Raw genomic sequence first — 18,329 nt, 5'->3', positions numbered from 1 at the left:
GACAAGAAATCAGCCCTCCACAACTTGACCTGCGTGAAAAGATTTTTTTGAAAAAATTCCCTCAGCCCCGGGGTCACAATTTCTGCAAAAATCTCAATTTCTCCAATTCACTCAAAAATGGTGCCAATCGGTTGCAAATGCTCCCCTGAAAGGTTTGGCGGTCGAAAGAGAAGGCTTTTTATCACTGCACAAGAAATCAGCCCTCCACAACTTGACCTGCGGGAAAAGGTTTTTTTGAAAAAATCCCTAAGCCCCGGGGTCACAATTTCTGCAAAAATCTCAATTTCTCCAATTCACTCAAAAATGGTGCCAATCGGTTGCAAATGCTCCCCTGAAAGGTTTGGCGGTCGAAACAGAAGGCTTTTTATCACAGGACAAGAAATTAGCCCTCCACAACTTGACCTGCGGGAAAAGGTTTTTTTGAAAAAATCCCTAAGCCCCGGGGTCACAATTTCTGCAAAAATCTCAATTTCTCCAATTCACTCAAAAATGGTGCCTTAGGGTTGCAAATGCTCATCTGAAAGGTTTGGCGGTCGAAACAGAAGCGTCTTTATCAGAGGACAAGAAATCAGCCCTCCACAACTTGACCTGCAGAAAAAGGTTTTTTTTAAAAAAAATCCCTAAGCCCCGGGGTCACAATTTCTGCAAAAATCTCAATTTCGCCAATTCCCTCTAAAATGGTGCCTGACGGTTGCAAATGATCCCCTTAAAGGTTGGGCGGTCGAAACAGAAGGCTTTTTATCACGGGACAAGAAATAAGCCCTCATAACTTGACCTGCGGAAAAAGATTTTTTTGAAAAAATCCCTAAGCCCCGGGGTCACAATTTCTGCAAAAATCTCAATTTCTCCAATTCACTCTTAAATAGTGCCTGACGGTTGCAAATGCTCCCCTGAAAGGTTTGGCGTTCAAAACAGAAGGCTTTTTATCAAAGGAAAAGAAATCAGCCCTCCACAACTTGACCTGCGGAAAAAGGTTTTTTTGCAAAAATCCCTAAGCCCCGGGATCACAATTTCTGCAAAAATCTCAATTTCTCCAATTCACTCTAAAATGGTGCCTTACGGTTGCAAATGCTACCCTGAAAGTTTTGGCGGTCAAGCCCCGGGGTCACAATTTCTGCAAAAATCTCAATTTCTCCAATTCACTCAAAAATGGTGCCAATCGGTTGCAAATGCTCCCCTGAAAGGTTTGGCGGTCGAAACAGAAGGCTTTTTATCACAGGACAAGAAATTAGCCCTCCACAACTTGACCTGCGGGAAAAGGTTTTTTTGAAAAAATCCCTAAGCCCCGGGGTCACAATTTCTGCAAAAATATCAATTTTTCCAATTCACTCTAAAATGGTGCCTTAGGGTTGCAAATGCTCATCTGAAAGGTTTGGCGGACGAAACAGAAGGCTCTTTATCAGAGGACAAGAAATCAGCCCTCCACAACTTGACCTGCGGAAAAAGGTTTTTTTTTAAAAAAAATGCCTAAGCCCCGGGGTCACAATTTCTGCAAAAATCTCAAGTTCTCCAATTCCCTCTAAAATGGTACCTGACGGTTGCAAATGCTCCCCTGAAAGGTTTGGCGGTCGAAACAGAAGGCTTTTTATCACAGGACAAGAAATCAGCCCTCCACAACTTGAACTGCAGAAAATCTTTTTTTTGAAAAAATCCCTAAGCCCCGGGGTCACAATTTCTGCAAAAATCTCAATTCCTCCAATTCACTCTAAAATGGTGCCTTAGGGTTGCAAATGCTCATCTGAAAGGTTTGGCGGTCAAAACAGAAGCGTCTTTATCAGAGGACAAGAAATCAGCCCTCCACAACTTGACCTGCAGAAAAAGGTTTTTTTTTAAAAAAATCCCTAAGCCCCGGGGTCACAATTTCTGCAAAAATCTCAATTTCGCCAATTCCCTCTAAAATGGTGCCTGACGGTTGCAAATGATCCCCTTAAAGGTTGGGCGGTCGAAACAGAAGGCTTTTTATCACGGGACAAGAAATAAGCCCTCATAACTTGACCTGCGGAAAAAGATTTTTTTGAAAAAATCCCTAAGCCCCGGGGTCACAATTTCTGCAAAAATCTCAATTTCTCCAATTCACTCTTAAATAGTGCCTGACGGTTGCAAATGCTCCCCTGAAAGGTTTGGCGTTCAAAACAGAAGGCTTTTTATCAAAGGACCAGAAATCAGCCCTCCACAACTTGACCTGCGGAAAAAGGTTTTTTTGCAAAAATCCCTAAGCCCCGGGATCACAATTTCTGCAAAAATCTCAATTTCTCCAATTCACTCTAAAATGGTGCCTTACGGTTGCAAATGCTACCCTGAAAGTTTTGGCGGTCAAGCTTCGGGGTCACAATTTCTGCAAAAATCTCAATTTCTCCAATTCACTCTAAAATGGTGCCTTACGGTTTCAAATGCTCATCTGAAAGGTTTGGCGGTCGAAACAGAAGGCTCTTTATCAGAGGACAAGAAATCAGCCCTCCACAACGTGACCTGCGGAAAAAAGTTTTTTTTAAAAAAAAATCCCTAAGCCCCGGGGTCACAATTTCTGCAAAAATCTCAATTTCGCCAATTCCCTCTAAAATGTTGCCTGACGGTTGCAAATGATCCCCTTAAAGGTTTCGCGGTCGAAACAGAAGGCTTTTTATCACGGGACAAGAAATAAGCCCTCATAACTTGACCTGCGGAAAAAGATTTTTTTGAAAGAATCCCTAAGCCCCGGGGTCACAATTTCTGCAAAAATCTCAATTTCTCCAATTCACTCTAAAATGGTGCCTGACGGTTGCAAATGATCCCCTTAAAGGTTGGGCGGTCGAAACTGAAGGCTTTTTATCACTGAACAAGAAATCAGCCCTCCACAACTTGACCTGCGGAAAAAGGTTTTTTTTTAAAAAAAATTCCTAAGCCCCGGGGTCACAATTTCTGCAAAAATCTCAATTTCGCCAATTCCCTCTAAAATGGTGCCTGACGGTTGCAAATGATCCCCTTAAAGGTTGGGTGGTCGAAACAGAAGGCTTTTTATCACAGGACAAGAAATCAGCCCTCCACAACTTGACCTGCAGAAAAAGATTTTTTTGAAAAAACCCCTAAGCCCCGGGGTCACAATTTCTGCAAAAATCTCAATTTCTCCAATTCACTCTAAAATGGTGCCTGATGGTTGCAAATGCTCCCCTGAAAGGTTTGGCGGTCGAAACAGAAGGCTTATTAGCACAGGACAAGAAATCAGCCCTCCACAACTTGAACTGCAGAAAATCTTTTTTTTGAAAAAATCCCTAAGCCCCGGGGTCACAATTTCTGCAAAAATCTCAATTTCTCCAATTCACTCAAAAATGGTGCCAATCGGTTGCAAATGCTCCCCTGAAAGGTTTGGCGGTCGAAACAGAAGGCTTTTTATCACTGGACAAGAAATCAGCCCTCCACAACTTGACCTGCGTGAAAAGATTTTTTTGAAAAAATTCCCTCAGCCCCGGGGTCACAATTTCTGCAAAAATCTCAATTTCTCCAATTCACTCAAAAATGGTGCCAATCGGTTGCAAATGCTCCCCTGAAAGGTTTGGCGGTCGAAAGAGAAGGCTTTTTATCACTGCACAAGAAATCAGCCCTCCACAACTTGACCTGCGGGAAAAGGTTTTTTTGAAAAAATCCCTAAGCCCCGGGGTCACAATTTCTGCAAAAATCTCAATTTCTCCAATTCACTCAAAAATGGTGCCAATCGGTTGCAAATGCTCCCCTGAAAGGTTTGGCGGTCGAAACAGAAGGCTTTTTATCACAGGACAAGAAATTAGCCCTCCACAACTTGACCTGCGGGAAAAGGTTTTTTTGAAAAAATCCCTAAGCCCCGGGGTCACAATTTCTGCAAAAATATCAATTTTTCCAATTCACTCTAAAATGGTGCCTTAGGGTTGCAAATGCTCATCTGAAAGGTTTGGCGGACGAAACAGAAGGCTCTTTATCAGAGGACAAGAAATCAGCCCTCCACAACTTGACCTGCGGAAAAAGGTTTTTTTTTAAAAAAAATGCCTAAGCCCCGGGGTCACAATTTCTGCAAAAATCTCAAGTTCTCCAATTCCCTCTAAAATGGTACCTGACGGTTGCAAATGCTCCCCTGAATGGTTTGGCGGTCGAAACAGAAGGCTTTTTATCACAGGACAAGAATTCAGCCCTCCACAACTTGAACTGCAGAAAATCTTTTTTTTGAAAAAATCCCTAAGCCCCGGGGTCACAATTTCTGCAAAAATCTCAATTCCTCCAATTCACTCTAAAATGGTGCCTTAGGGTTGCAAATGCTCATCTGAAAGGTTTGGCGGTCGAAACAGAAGCGTCTTTATCAGAGGACAAGAAATCAGCCCTCCACAACTTGACCTGCAGAAAAAGGTTTTTTTTAAAAAAAATCCCTAAGCCCCGGGGTCACAATTTCTGCAAAAATTTCAATTTCGCCAATTCCCTCTAAAATGGTGCCTGACGGTTGCAAATGATCCCCTTAAAGGTTGGGCGGTCGAAACAGAAGGCTTTTTATCACGGGACAAGAAATAAGCCCTCATAACTTGACCTGCGGAAAAAGATTTTTTTGAAAAAATCCCTAAGCCCCGAGGTCACAATTTCTGCAAAAATCTCAATTTCTCCAATTCACTCTTAAATAGTGCCTGACGGTTGCAAATGCTCCCCTGAAAGGTTTGGCGTTCAAAACAGAAGGCTTTTTATCAAAGGAAAAGAAATCAGCCCTCCACAACTTGACCTGCGGAAAAAGGTTTTTTTGCAAAAATCCCTAAGCCCCGGGATCACAATTTCTGCAAAAATCTCAATTTCTCCAATTCACTCTAAAATGGTGCCTTACGGTTGCAAATGCTACCCTGAAAGTTTTGGCGGTCAAGCCCCGGGGTCACAATTTCTGCAAAAATCTCAATTTCTCCAATTCACTCAAAAATGGTGCCAATCGGTTGCAAATGCTCCCCTGAAAGGTTTGGCGGTCGAAACAGAAGGCTTTTTATCACAGGACAAGAAATTAGCCCTCCACAACTTGACCTGCGGGAAAAGGTTTTTTTGAAAAAATCCCTAAGCCCCGGGGTCACAATTTCTGCAAAAATATCAATTTTTCCAATTCACTCTAAAATGGTGCCTTAGGGTTGCAAATGCTCATCTGAAAGGTTTGGCGGACGAAACAGAAGGCTCTTTATCAGAGGACAAGAAATCAGCCCTCCACAACTTGACCTGCGGAAAAAGGTTTTTTTTTAAAAAAAATGCCTAAGCCCCGGGGTCACAATTTCTGCAAAAATCTCAAGTTCTCCAATTCCCTCTAAAATGGTACCTGACGGTTGCAAATGCTCCCCTGAAAGGTTTGGCGGTCGAAACAGAAGGCTTTTTATCACAGGACAAGAAATCAGCCCTCCACAACTTGAACTGCAGAAAATCTTTTTTTTGAAAAAATCCCTAAGCCCCGGGGTCACAATTTCTGCAAAAATCTCAATTCCTCCAATTCACTCTAAAATGGTGCCTTAGGGTTGCAAATGCTCATCTGAAAGGTTTGGCGGTCGAAACAGAAGCGTCTTTATCAGAGGACAAGAAATCAGCCCTCCACAACTTGACCTGCAGAAAAAGGTTTTTTTTAAAAAAAATCCCTAAGCCCCGGGGTCACAATTTCTGCAAAAATCTCAATTTCGCCAATTCCCTCTAAAATGGTGCCTGACGGTTGCAAATGATCCCCTTAAAGGTTGGGCTGTCGAAACAGAAGGCTTTTTATCACGGGACAAGAAATAAGCCCTCATAACTTGACCTGCGGAAAAAGATTTTTTTGAAAAAATCCCTAAGCCCCGGGGTCACAATTTCTGCAAAAATCTCAATTTCTCCAATTCACTCTTAAATAGTGCCTGACGGTTGCAAATGCTCCCCTGAAAGGTTTGGCGTTCAAAACAGAAGGCTTTTTATCAAAGGACAAGAAATCAGCCCTCCACAACTTGACCTGCGGAAAAAGGTTTTTTTGCAAAAATCCCTAAGCCCCGGGATCACAATTTCTGCAAAAATCTCAATTTCTCCAATTCACTCTAAAATGGTGCCTTACGGTTGCAAATGCTACCCTGAAAGTTTTGGCGGTCAAGCCCCGGGGTCACAATTTCTGCAAAAATCTCAATTTCTCCAATTCACTCTAAAATGGTGCCTTACGGTTTCAAATGCTCATCTGAAAGGTTTGGCGGTCGAAACAGAAGGCTCTTTATCAGAGGACAAGAAATCAGCCCTCCACAACGTGACCTGCGGAAAAAAGTTTTTTTTTAAAAAAATCCCTAAGCCCCGGGGTCACAATTTCTGCAAAAATCTCAATTTCGCCAATTCCCTCTAAAATGTTGCCTGACGGTTGCAAATGATACCCTTAAAGGTTTCGCGGTCGAAACAGAAGGCTTTTTATCACGGGACAAGAAATAAGCCCTCATAACTTGACCTGCGGAAAAAGATTTTTTTGAAAGAATCCCTAAGCCCCGGGGTCACAATTTCTGCAAAAATCTCAATTTCTCCAATTCACTCTAAAATGGTGCCTGACGGTTGCAAATGATCCCCTTAAAGGTTGGGCGGTCGAAACTGAAGGCTTTTTATCACTGAACAAGAAATCAGCCCTCCACAACTTGACCTGCGGAAAAAGGTTTTTTTTTAAAAAAAATTCCTAAGCCCCGGGGTCACAATTTCTGCAAAAATCTCAATTTCGCCAATTCCCTCTAAAATGGTGCCTGACGGTTGCAAATGATCCCCCTAAAGGTTTGGCGGTCGAAACAGAAGGCTTTTTATCACGGGACAAGAAATCAGCCCTCCACAACTTGACCTGCGGGAAAAGATTTTTTTGAAAAAATCCCTAAGCCCCGGGGTCACAATTTCTGCAAAAATCTCAATTTCTCCAATTCACTCAAAAATGGTGCCAATCGGTTGCAAATGCTCCCCTGAAAGTTTTGGCGGTATACAGAAGGCTTTTTATCAAAGGACAAGAAATCAGCCCTCCACAACTTGACCTGCGGAAAAAGGTTTTTTTGAAAATATCCCTAAGCCCCGGGATCACAATTTCTGCAAAAATCTCAATTTCTCCAATTCACTCTAAAATGGTGCCTTACGGTTGCAAATGCTCATCTGAAAGGTTTGGCGGTCGAAACAGAAGGGTCTTTATCAGAGGACAAGAAATCAGCCCTCCACAACTTGACCTGCGGAAAAAGGTTTTTTTTTTAAAAAAATCCCTAAGCCCCGGGGTCACAATTTCTGCAAAAATCTCAATTTCGCCAATTCCCTCTAAAATGGTGCCTGACGGTTGAAAATGATCCCTTAAAGGTTGGGCGGTCGAAACAGAAGGCTTTTTATCACGGGACAAGAAATAAGCCGTCATAACTTGACCTGCGGAAAAAGATTTTTTTGAAAAAAATCCCTAAGCCCCGGGGTCACAATTTCTGCAAAAATCTCAATTTCTCCAATTCACTCTTAAATAGTGCCTGACGGTTGCAAATGCTCCCCTGAAAGGTTTGGCGTTCAAAACAGAAGGCTTTTTATCAAAGGACAAGAAATCAGCCCTCCACAACTTGACCTGCGGAAAAAGGTTTTTTTGCAAAAATCCCTAAGCCCCGGGATCACAATTTCTGCAAAAATCTCAATTTCTCCAATTCACTCTAAAATGGTGCCTTACGGTTGCAAATGCTACCCTGAAAGTTTTGGCGGTCAAGCCCCGGGGTCACAATTTCTGCAAAAATCTCAATTTCTCCAATTCACTCTAAAATGGTGCCTTACGGTTGCAAATGCTACCCTGAAAGTTTTGGCGGTCAAGCCCCGGGGTCACAATTTCTGCAAAAATCTCAATTTCTCCAATTCACTCTAAAATGGTGCCTTACGGTTTCAAATGCTCATCTGAAAGGTTTGGCGGTCGAAACAGAAGGCTCTTTATCAGAGGACAAGAAATCAGCCCTCCACAACGTGACCTGCGGAAAAAAGTTTTTTTTTTAAAAAATCCCTAAGCCCCGGGGTCACAATTTCTGCAAAAATCTCAATTTCGCCAATTCCCTCTAAAATGGTGCCTGACGGTTGCAAATGATCCCCTTAAAGGTTGGGCGGTCGAAACTGAAGGCTTTTTATCACTGAACAAGAAATCAGCCCTCCACAACTTGACCTGCGGAAAAAGGTTTTTTTAAAAAAAAAATTCCTAAGCCCCGGGGTCACAATTTCTGCAAAAATCTCAATTTCGCCAATTCCCTCTAAAATGGTGCCTGACGGTTGCAAATGATCCCCTTAAAGGTTGGGCGGTCGAAACAGAAGGCTTTTTATCACAGGACAAGAAATCAGCCCTCCACAACTTGACCTGCAGAAAAAGATTTTTTTGAAAAAACCCCTAAGCCCCGGGGTCACAATTTCTGCAAAAATCTCAATTTCTCCAATTCACTCTAAAATGGTGCCTGATGGTTGCAAATGCTCCCCTGAAAGGTTTGGCGGTCGAAACAGAAGGCTTATTAGCACAGGACAAGAAATCAGCCCTCCACAACTTGAACTGCAGAAAATCTTTTTTTTGAAAAAATCCCTAAGCCCCGGGGTCACAATTTCTGCAAAAATCTCAATTTCTCCAATTCACTCAAAAATGGTGCCAATCGGTTGCAAATGCTCCCCTGAAAGGTTTGGCGGTCGAAACAGAAGGCTTTTTATCACTGGACAAGAAATCAGCCCTCCACAACTTGACCTGCGTGAAAAGATTTTTTTGAAAAAATTCCCTCAGCCCCGGGGTCACAATTTCTGCAAAAATCTCAATTTCTCCAATTCACTCAAAAATGGTGCCAATCGGTTGCAAATGCTCCCCTGAAAGGTTTGGCGGTCGAAAGAGAAGGCTTTTTATCACTGCACAAGAAATCAGCCCTCCACAACTTGACCTGCGGGAAAAGGTTTTTTTGAAAAAATCCCTAAGCCCCGGGGTCACAATTTCTGCAAAAATCTCAATTTCTCCAATTCACTCAAAAATGGTGCCAATCGGTTGCAAATGCTCCCCTGAAAGGTTTGGCGGTCGAAACAGAAGGCTTTTTATCACAGGACAAGAAATTAGCCCTCCACAACTTGACCTGCGGGAAAAGGTTTTTTTGAAAAAATCCCTAAGCCCCGGGGTCACAATTTCTGCAAAAATATCAATTTTTCCAATTCACTCTAAAATGGTGCCTTAGGGTTGCAAATGCTCATCTGAAAGGTTTGGCGGACGAAACAGAAGGCTCTTTATCAGAGGACAAGAAATCAGCCCTCCACAACTTGACCTGCGGAAAAAGGTTTTTTTTTTAAAAAAATGCCTAAGCCCCGGGGTCACAATTTCTGCAAAAATCTCAATTTCTCCAATTCACTCAAAAATGGTGCCAATCGGTTGCAAATGCTCCCCTGAAAGGTTTGGCGGTCGAAACAGAAGGCTTTTTATCACAGGACAAGAAATTAGCCCTCCACAACTTGACCTGCGGGAAAAGGTTTTTTTGAAAAAATCCCTAAGCCCCGGGGTCACAATTTCTGCAAAAATATCAATTTTTCCAATTCACTCTAAAATGGTGCCTTAGGGTTGCAAATGCTCATCTGAAAGGTTTGGCGGACGAAACAGAAGGCTCTTTATCAGAGGACAAGAAATCAGCCCTCCACAACTTGACCTGCGGAAAAAGGTTTTTTTTTTAAAAAAATGCCTAAGCCCCGGGGTCACAATTTCTGCAAAAATCTCAAGTTCTCCAATTCCCTCTAAAATGGTACCTGACGGTTGCAAATGCTCCCCTGAAAGGTTTGGCGGTCGAAACAGAAGGCTTTTTATCACAGGACAAGAAATCAGCCCTCCACAACTTGAACTGCAGAAAATCTTTTTTTTGAAAAAATCCCTAAGCCCCGGGGTCACAATTTCTGCAAAAATCTCAATTCCTCCAATTCACTCTAAAATGGTGCCTTAGGGTTGCAAATGCTCATCTGAAAGGTTTGGCGGTCAAAACAGAAGCGTCTTTATCAGAGGACAAGAAATCAGCCCTCCACAACTTGACCTGCAGAAAAAGGTTTTTTTTTAAAAAAATCCCTAAGCCCCGGGGTCACAATTTCTGCAAAAATCTCAATTTCGCCAATTCCCTCTAAAATGGTGCCTGACGGTTGCAAATGATCCCCTTAAAGGTTGGGCGGTCGAAACAGAAGGCTTTTTATCACGGGACAAGAAATAAGCCCTCATAACTTGACCTGCGGAAAAAGATTTTTTTGAAAAAATCCCTAAGCCCCGGGGTCACAATTTCTGCAAAAATCTCAATTTCTCCAATTCACTCTTAAATAGTGCCTGACGGTTGCAAATGCTCCCCTGAAAGGTTTGGCGTTCAAAACAGAAGGCTTTTTATCAAAGGACCAGAAATCAGCCCTCCACAACTTGACCTGCGGAAAAAGGTTTTTTTGCAAAAATCCCTAAGCCCCGGGATCACAATTTCTGCAAAAATCTCAATTTCTCCAATTCACTCTAAAATGGTGCCTTACGGTTGCAAATGCTACCCTGAAAGTTTTGGCGGTCAAGCTTCGGGGTCACAATTTCTGCAAAAATCTCAATTTCTCCAATTCACTCTAAAATGGTGCCTTACGGTTTCAAATGCTCATCTGAAAGGTTTGGCGGTCGAAACAGAAGGCTCTTTATCAGAGGACAAGAAATCAGCCCTCCACAACGTGACCTGCGGAAAAAAGTTTTTTTTAAAAAAAAATCCCTAAGCCCCGGGGTCACAATTTCTGCAAAAATCTCAATTTCGCCAATTCCCTCTAAAATGTTGCCTGACGGTTGCAAATGATCCCCTTAAAGGTTTCGCGGTCGAAACAGAAGGCTTTTTATCACGGGACAAGAAATAAGCCCTCATAACTTGACCTGCGGAAAAAGATTTTTTTGAAAGAATCCCTAAGCCCCGGGGTCACAATTTCTGCAAAAATCTCAATTTCTCCAATTCACTCTAAAATGGTGCCTGACGGTTGCAAATGATCCCCTTAAAGGTTGGGCGGTCGAAACTGAAGGCTTTTTATCACTGAACAAGAAATCAGCCCTCCACAACTTGACCTGCGGAAAAAGGTTTTTTTAAAAAAAAAATTCCTAAGCCCCGGGGTCACAATTTCTGCAAAAATCTCAATTTCGCCAATTCCCTCTAAAATGGTGCCTGACGGTTGCAAATGATCCCCTTAAAGGTTGGGCGGTCGAAACAGAAGGCTTTTTATCACGGGACAAGAAATAAGCCCTCATAACTTGACCTGCGGAAAAAGATTTTTTTGAAAAAATCCCTAAGCCCCGGGGTCACAATTTCTGCAAAAATCTCAATTTCTCCAATTCACTCTTAAATAGTGCCTGACGGTTGCAAATGCTCCCCTGAAAGGTTTGGCGTTCAAAACAGAAGGCTTTTTATCAAAGGACCAGAAATCAGCCCTCCACAACTTGACCTGCGGAAAAAGGTTTTTTTGCAAAAATCCCTAAGCCCCGGGATCACAATTTCTGCAAAAATCTCAATTTCTCCAATTCACTCTAAAATGGTGCCTTACGGTTGCAAATGCTACCCTGAAAGTTTTGGCGGTCAAGCTTCGGGGTCACAATTTCTGCAAAAATCTCAATTTCTCCAATTCACTCTAAAATGGTGCCTTACGGTTTCAAATGCTCATCTGAAAGGTTTGGCGGTCGAAACAGAAGGCTCTTTATCAGAGGACAAGAAATCAGCCCTCCACAACGTGACCTGCGGAAAAAAGTTTTTTTTAAAAAAAAATCCCTAAGCCCCGGGGTCACAATTTCTGCAAAAATCTCAATTTCGCCAATTCCCTCTAAAATGTTGCCTGACGGTTGCAAATGATCCCCTTAAAGGTTTCGCGGTCGAAACAGAAGGCTTTTTATCACGGGACAAGAAATAAGCCCTCATAACTTGACCTGCGGAAAAAGATTTTTTTGAAAGAATCCCTAAGCCCCGGGGTCACAATTTCTGCAAAAATCTCAATTTCTCCAATTCACTCTAAAATGGTGCCTGACGGTTGCAAATGATCCCCTTAAAGGTTGGGCGGTCGAAACTGAAGGCTTTTTATCACTGAACAAAAATCAGCCCTCCACAACTTGACCTGCGGAAAAAGGTTTTTTTAAAAAAAAAATTCCTAAGCCCCGGGGTCACAATTTCTGCAAAAATCTCAATTTCGCCAATTCCCTCTAAAATGGTGCCTGACGGTTGCAAATGATCCCCTTAAAGGTTGGGCGGTCGAAACAGAAGGCTTTTTATCACAGGACAAGAAATCAGCCCTCCACAACTTGACCTGCAGAAAAAGATTTTTTTGAAAAAACCCCTAAGCCCCGGGGTCACAATTTCTGCAAAAATCTCAATTTCTCCAATTCACTCTAAAATGGTGCCTGATGGTTGCAAATGCTCCCCTGAAAGGTTTGGCGGTCGAAACAGAAGGCTTATTAGCACAGGACAAGAAATCAGCCCTCCACAACTTGAACTGCAGAAAATCTTTTTTTTGAAAAAATCCCTAAGCCCCGGGGTCACAATTTCTGCAAAAATCTCAATTTCTCCAATTCACTCAAAAATGGTGCCAATCGGTTGCAAATGCTCCCCTGAAAGGTTTGGCGGTCGAAACAGAAGGCTTTTTATCACTGGACAAGAAATCAGCCCTCCACAACTTGACCTGCGTGAAAAGATTTTTTTGAAAAAATTCCCTCAGCCCCGGGGTCACAATTTCTGCAAAAATCTCAATTTCTCCAATTCACTCAAAAATGGTGCCAATCGGTTGCAAATGCTCCCCTGAAAGGTTTGGCGGTCGAAAGAGAAGGCTTTTTATCACTGCACAAGAAATCAGCCCTCCACAACTTGACCTGCGGGAAAAGGTTTTTTTGAAAAAATCCCTAAGCCCCGGGGTCACAATTTCTGCAAAAATCTCAATTTCTCCAATTCACTCAAAAATGGTGCCAATCGGTTGCAAATGCTCCCCTGAAAGGTTTGGCGGTCGAAACAGAAGGCTTTTTATCACAGGACAAGAAATTAGCCCTCCAGAACTTGACCTGCGGGAAAAGGTTTTTTTGAAAAAATCCCTAAGCCCCGGGGTCACAATTTCTGCAAAAATATCAATTTTTCCAATTCACTCTAAAATGGTGCCTTAGGGTTGCAAATGCTCATCTGAAAGGTTTGGCGGTCGAAACAGAAGCGTCTTTATCAGAGGACAAGAAATCAGCCCTCCACAACTTGACCTGCAGAAAAAGGTTTTTTTTTAAAAAAATCCCTAAGCCCCGGGGTCACAATTTCTGCAAAAATTTCAATTTCGCCAATTCCCTCTAAAATGGTGCCTGACGGTTGCAAATGATCCCCTTAAAGGTTGGGCGGTCGAAACAGAAGGCTTTTTATCACGGGACAAGAAATAAGCCCTCATAACTTGACCTGCGGAAAAAGATTTTTTTGAAAAAATCCCTAAGCCCCGAGGTCACAATTTCTGCAAAAATCTCAATTTCTCCAATTCACTCTTAAATAGTGCCTGACGGTTGCAAATGCTCCCCTGAAAGGTTTGGCGTTCAAAACAGAAGGCTTTTTATCAAAGGAAAAGAAATCAGCCCTCCACAACTTGACCTGCGGAAAAAGGTTTTTTTGCAAAAATCCCTAAGCCCCGGGATCACAATTTCTGCAAAAATCTCAATTTCTCCAATTCACTCTAAAATGGTGCCTTACGGTTGCAAATGCTACCCTGAAAGTTTTGGCGGTCAAGCCCCGGGGTCACAATTTCTGCAAAAATCCCAATTTCTCCAATTCACTCAAAAATGGTGCCAATCGGTTGCAAATGCTCCCCTGAAAGGTTTGGCGGTCGAAACAGAAGGCTTTTTATCACAGGACAAGAAATTAGCCCTCCACAACTTGACCTGCGGGAAAAGGTTTTTTTGAAAAAATCCCTAAGCCCCGGGGTCACAATTTCTGCAAAAATATCAATTTTTCCAATTCACTCTAAAATGGTGCCTTAGGGTTGCAAATGCTCATCTGAAAGGTTTGGCGGACGAAACAGAAGGCTCTTTATCAGAGGACAAGAAATCAGCCCTCCACAACTTGACCTGCGGAAAAAGGTTTTTTTTTTAAAAAAATGCCTAAGCCCCGGGGTCACAATTTCTGCAAAAATCTCAAGTTCTCCAATTCCCTCTAAAATGGTACCTGACGGTTGCAAATGCTCCCCTGAAAGGTTTGGCGGTCGAAACAGAAGGCTTTTTATCACAGGACAAGAAATCAGCCCTCCACAACTTGAACTGCAGAAAATCTTTTTTTTGAAAAAATCCCTAAGCCCCGGGGTCACAATTTCTGCAAAAATCTCAATTCCTCCAATTCACTCTAAAATGGTGCCTTAGGGTTGCAAATGCTCATCTGAAAGGTTTGGCGGTCGAAACAGAAGCGTCTTTATCAGAGGACAAGAAATCAGCCCTCCACAACTTGACCTGCAGAAAAAGGTTTTTTTTAAAAAAAATCCCTAAGCCCCGGGGTCACAATTTCTGCAAAAATCTTAATTACGCCAATTCCCTCTAAAATGGTGCCTGACGGTTGCAAATGATCCCCTTAAAGGTTTTGCGGTCGAAACAGAAGGCTTTTTATCACGGGACAAGAAATAAGCCCTCATAACTTGACCTGCGGAAAAAGATTTTTTTGAAAAAATCCCTAAGCCCCGGGGTCACAATTTCTGCAAAAATCTCAATTTCTCCAATTCACTCTTAAATAGTGCCTGACGGTTGCAAATGCTCCCCTGAAAGGTTTGGCGTTCAAAACAGAAGGCTTTTTATCAAAGGACAAGAAATCAGCCCTCCACAACTTGACCTGCGGAAAAAGGTTTTTTTGCAAAAATCCCTAAGCCCCGGGATCACAATTTCTGCAAAAATCTCAATTTCTCCAATTCACTCTAAAATGGTGCCTTACGGTTGCAAATGCTACCCTGAAAGTTTTGGCGGTCAAGCCCCGGGGTCACAATTTCTGCAAAAATCTCAATTTCTCCAATTCACTCTAAAATGGTGCCTTACGGTTTCAAATGCTCATCTGAAAGGTTTGGCGGTCGAAACAGAAGGCTCTTTATCAGAGGACAAGAAATCAGCCCTCCACAACGTGACCTGCGGAAAAAAGTTTTTTTTAAAAAAAATCCCTAAGCCCCGGGGTCACAATTTCTGCAAAAATCTCAATTTCGCCAATTCCCTCTAAAATGTTGCCTGACGGTTGCAAATGATACCCTTAAAGGTTTCGCGGTCGAAACAGAAGGCTTTTTATCACGGGACAAGAAATAAGCCCTCATAACTTGACCTGCGGAAAAAGATTTTTTTGAAAGAATCCCTAAGCCCCGGGGTCACAATTTCTGCAAAAATCTCAATTTCTCCAATTCACTCTAAAATGGTGCCTGACGGTTGCAAATGATCCCCTTAAAGGTTGGGCGGTCGAAACTGAAGGCTTTTTATCACTGAACAAGAAATCAGCCCTCCACAACTTGACCTGCGGAAAAAGGTTTTTTTAAAAAAAAAATTCCTAAGCCCCGGGGTCACAATTTCTGCAAAAATCTCAATTTCGCCAATTCCCTCTAAAATGGTGCCTGACGGTTGCAAATGATCCCCTTAAAGGTTGGGCGGTCGAAACAGAAGGCTTTTTATCACGGGACAAGAAATAAGCCCTCATAACTTGACCTGCGGAAAAAGATTTTTTTGAAAAAATCCCTAAGCCCCGGGGTCACAATTTCTGCAAAAATCTCAATTTCTCCAATTCACTCTTAAATAGTGCCTGACGGTTGCAAATGCTCCCCTGAAAGGTTTGGCGTTCAAAACAGAAGGCTTTTTATCAAAGGACCAGAAATCAGCCCTCCACAACTTGACCTGCGGAAAAAGGTTTTTTTGCAAAAATCCCTAAGCCCCGGGATCACAATTTCTGCAAAAATCTCAATTTCTCCAATTCACTCTAAAATGGTGCCTTACGGTTGCAAATGCTACCCTGAAAGTTTTGGCGGTCAAGCTTCGGGGTCACAATTTCTGCAAAAATCTCAATTTCTCCAATTCACTCTAAAATGGTGCCTTACGGTTTCAAATGCTCATCTGAAAGGTTTGGCGGTCGAAACAGAAGGCTCTTTATCAGAGGACAAGAAATCAGCCCTCCACAACGTGACCTGCGGAAAAAAGTTTTTTTTTTAAAAAAATCCCTAAGCCCCGGGGTCACAATTTCTGCAAAAATCTCAATTTCGCCAATTCCCTCTAAAATGTTGCCTGACGGTTGCAAATGATCCCCTTAAAGGTTTCGCGGTCGAAACAGAAGGCTTTTTATCACGGGACAAGAAATAAGCCCTCATAACTTGACCTGCGGAAAAAGATTTTTTTGAAAGAATCCCTAAGCCCCGGGGTCACAATTTCTGCAAAAATCTCAATTTCTCCAATTCACTCTAAAATGGTGCCTGACGGTTGCAAATGATCCCCTTAAAGGTTGGGCGGTCGAAACTGAAGGCTTTTTATCACTGAACAAGAAATCAGCCCTCCACAACTTGACCTGCGGAAAAAGGTTTTTTTAAAAAAAAAATTCCTAAGCCCCGGGGTCACAATTTCTGCAAAAATCTCAATTTCGCCAATTCCCTCTAAAATGGTGCCTGACGGTTGCAAATGATCCCCTTAAAGGTTGGGCGGTCGAAACAGAAGGCTTTTTATCACGGGACAAGAAATAAGCCCTCATAACTTGACCTGCGGAAAAAGATTTTTTTGAAAAAATCCCTAAGCCCCGGGGTCACAATTTCTGCAAAAATCTCAATTTCTCCAATTCACTCTTAAATAGTGCCTGACGGTTGCAAATGCTCCCCTGAAAGGTTTGGCGTTCAAAACAGAAGGCTTTTTATCAAAGGACCAGAAATCAGCCCTCCACAACTTGACCTGCGGAAAAAGGTTTTTTTGCAAAAATCCCTAAGCCCCGGGATCACAATTTCTGCAAAAATCTCAATTTCTCCAATTCACTCTAAAATGGTGCCTTACGGTTGCAAATGCTACCCTGAAAGTTTTGGCGGTCAAGCTTCGGGGTCACAATTTCTGCAAAAATCTCAATTTCTCCAATTCACTCTAAAATGGTGCCTTACGGTTTCAAATGCTCATCTGAAAGGTTTGGCGGTCGAAACAGAAGGCTCTTTATCAGAGGACAAGAAATCAGCCCTCCACAACGTGACCTGCGGAAAAAAGTTTTTTTAAAAAAAAAATCCCTAAGCCCAGGGGTCACAATTTCTGCAAAAATCTCAATTTCGCCAATTCCCTCTAAAATGTTGCCTGACGGTTGCAAATGATCCCCTTAAAGGTTTCGCGGTCGAAACAGAAGGCTTTTTATCACGGGACAAGAAATAAGCCCTCATAACTTGACCTGCGGAAAAAGATTTTTTTGAAAGAATCCCTAAGCCCCGGGGTCACAATTTCTGCAAAAATCTCAATTTCTCCAATTCACTCTAAAATGGTGCCTGACGGTTGCAAATGATCCCCTTAAAGGTTGGGCGGTCGAAACTGAAGGCTTTTTATCACTGAACAAGAAATCAGCCCTCCACAACTTGACCTGCGGAAAAAGGTTTTTTTAAAAAAAAAATTCCTAAGCCCCGGGGTCACAATTTCTGCAAAAATCTCAATTTCGCCAATTCCCTCTAAAATGGTGCCTGACGGTTGCAAATGATCCCCTTAAAGGTTGGGCGGTCGAAACAGAAGGCTTTTTATCACAGGACAAGAAATCAGCCCTCCACAACTTGACCTGCAGAAAAAGATTTTTTTGAAAAAACCCCTAAGCCCCGGGGTCACAATTTCTGCAAAAATCTCAATTTCTCCAATTCACTCTAAAATGGTGCCTGATGGTTGCAAATGCTCCCCTGAAAGGTTTGGCGGTCGAAACAGAAGGCTTATTAGCACAGGACAAGAAATCAGCCCTCCACAACTTGAACTGCAGAAAATCTTTTTTTTGAAAAAATCCCTAAGCCCCGGGGTCACAATTTCTGCAAAAATCTCAATTTCTCCAATTCACTCAAAAATGGTGCCAATCGGTTGCAAATGCTCCCCTGAAAGGTTTGGCGGTCGAAACAGAAGGCTTTTTATCACTGGACAAGAAATCAGCCCTCCACAACTTGACCTGCGTGAAAAGATTTTTTTGAAAAAATTCCCTCAGCCCCGGGGTCACAATTTCTGCAAAAATCTCAATTTCTCCAATTCACTCAAAAATGGTGCCAATCGGTTGCAAATGCTCCCCTGAAAGGTTTGGCGGTCGAAAGAGAAGGCTTTTTATCACTGCACAAGAAATCAGCCCTCCACAACTTGACCTGCGGGAAAAGGTTTTTTTGAAAAAATCCCTAAGCCCCGGGGTCACAATTTCTGCAAAAATCTCAATTTCTCCAATTCACTCAAAAATGGTGCCAAT

This window comes from Podarcis gaigeae, assembly GCF_964106915.1.
Source record: "Podarcis gaigeae genome assembly, chromosome: 9".
NCBI lineage: Eukaryota > Metazoa > Chordata > Lepidosauria > Squamata > Lacertidae > Podarcis > Podarcis gaigeae.
This window is presented reverse-complemented; position numbering follows the sequence as displayed.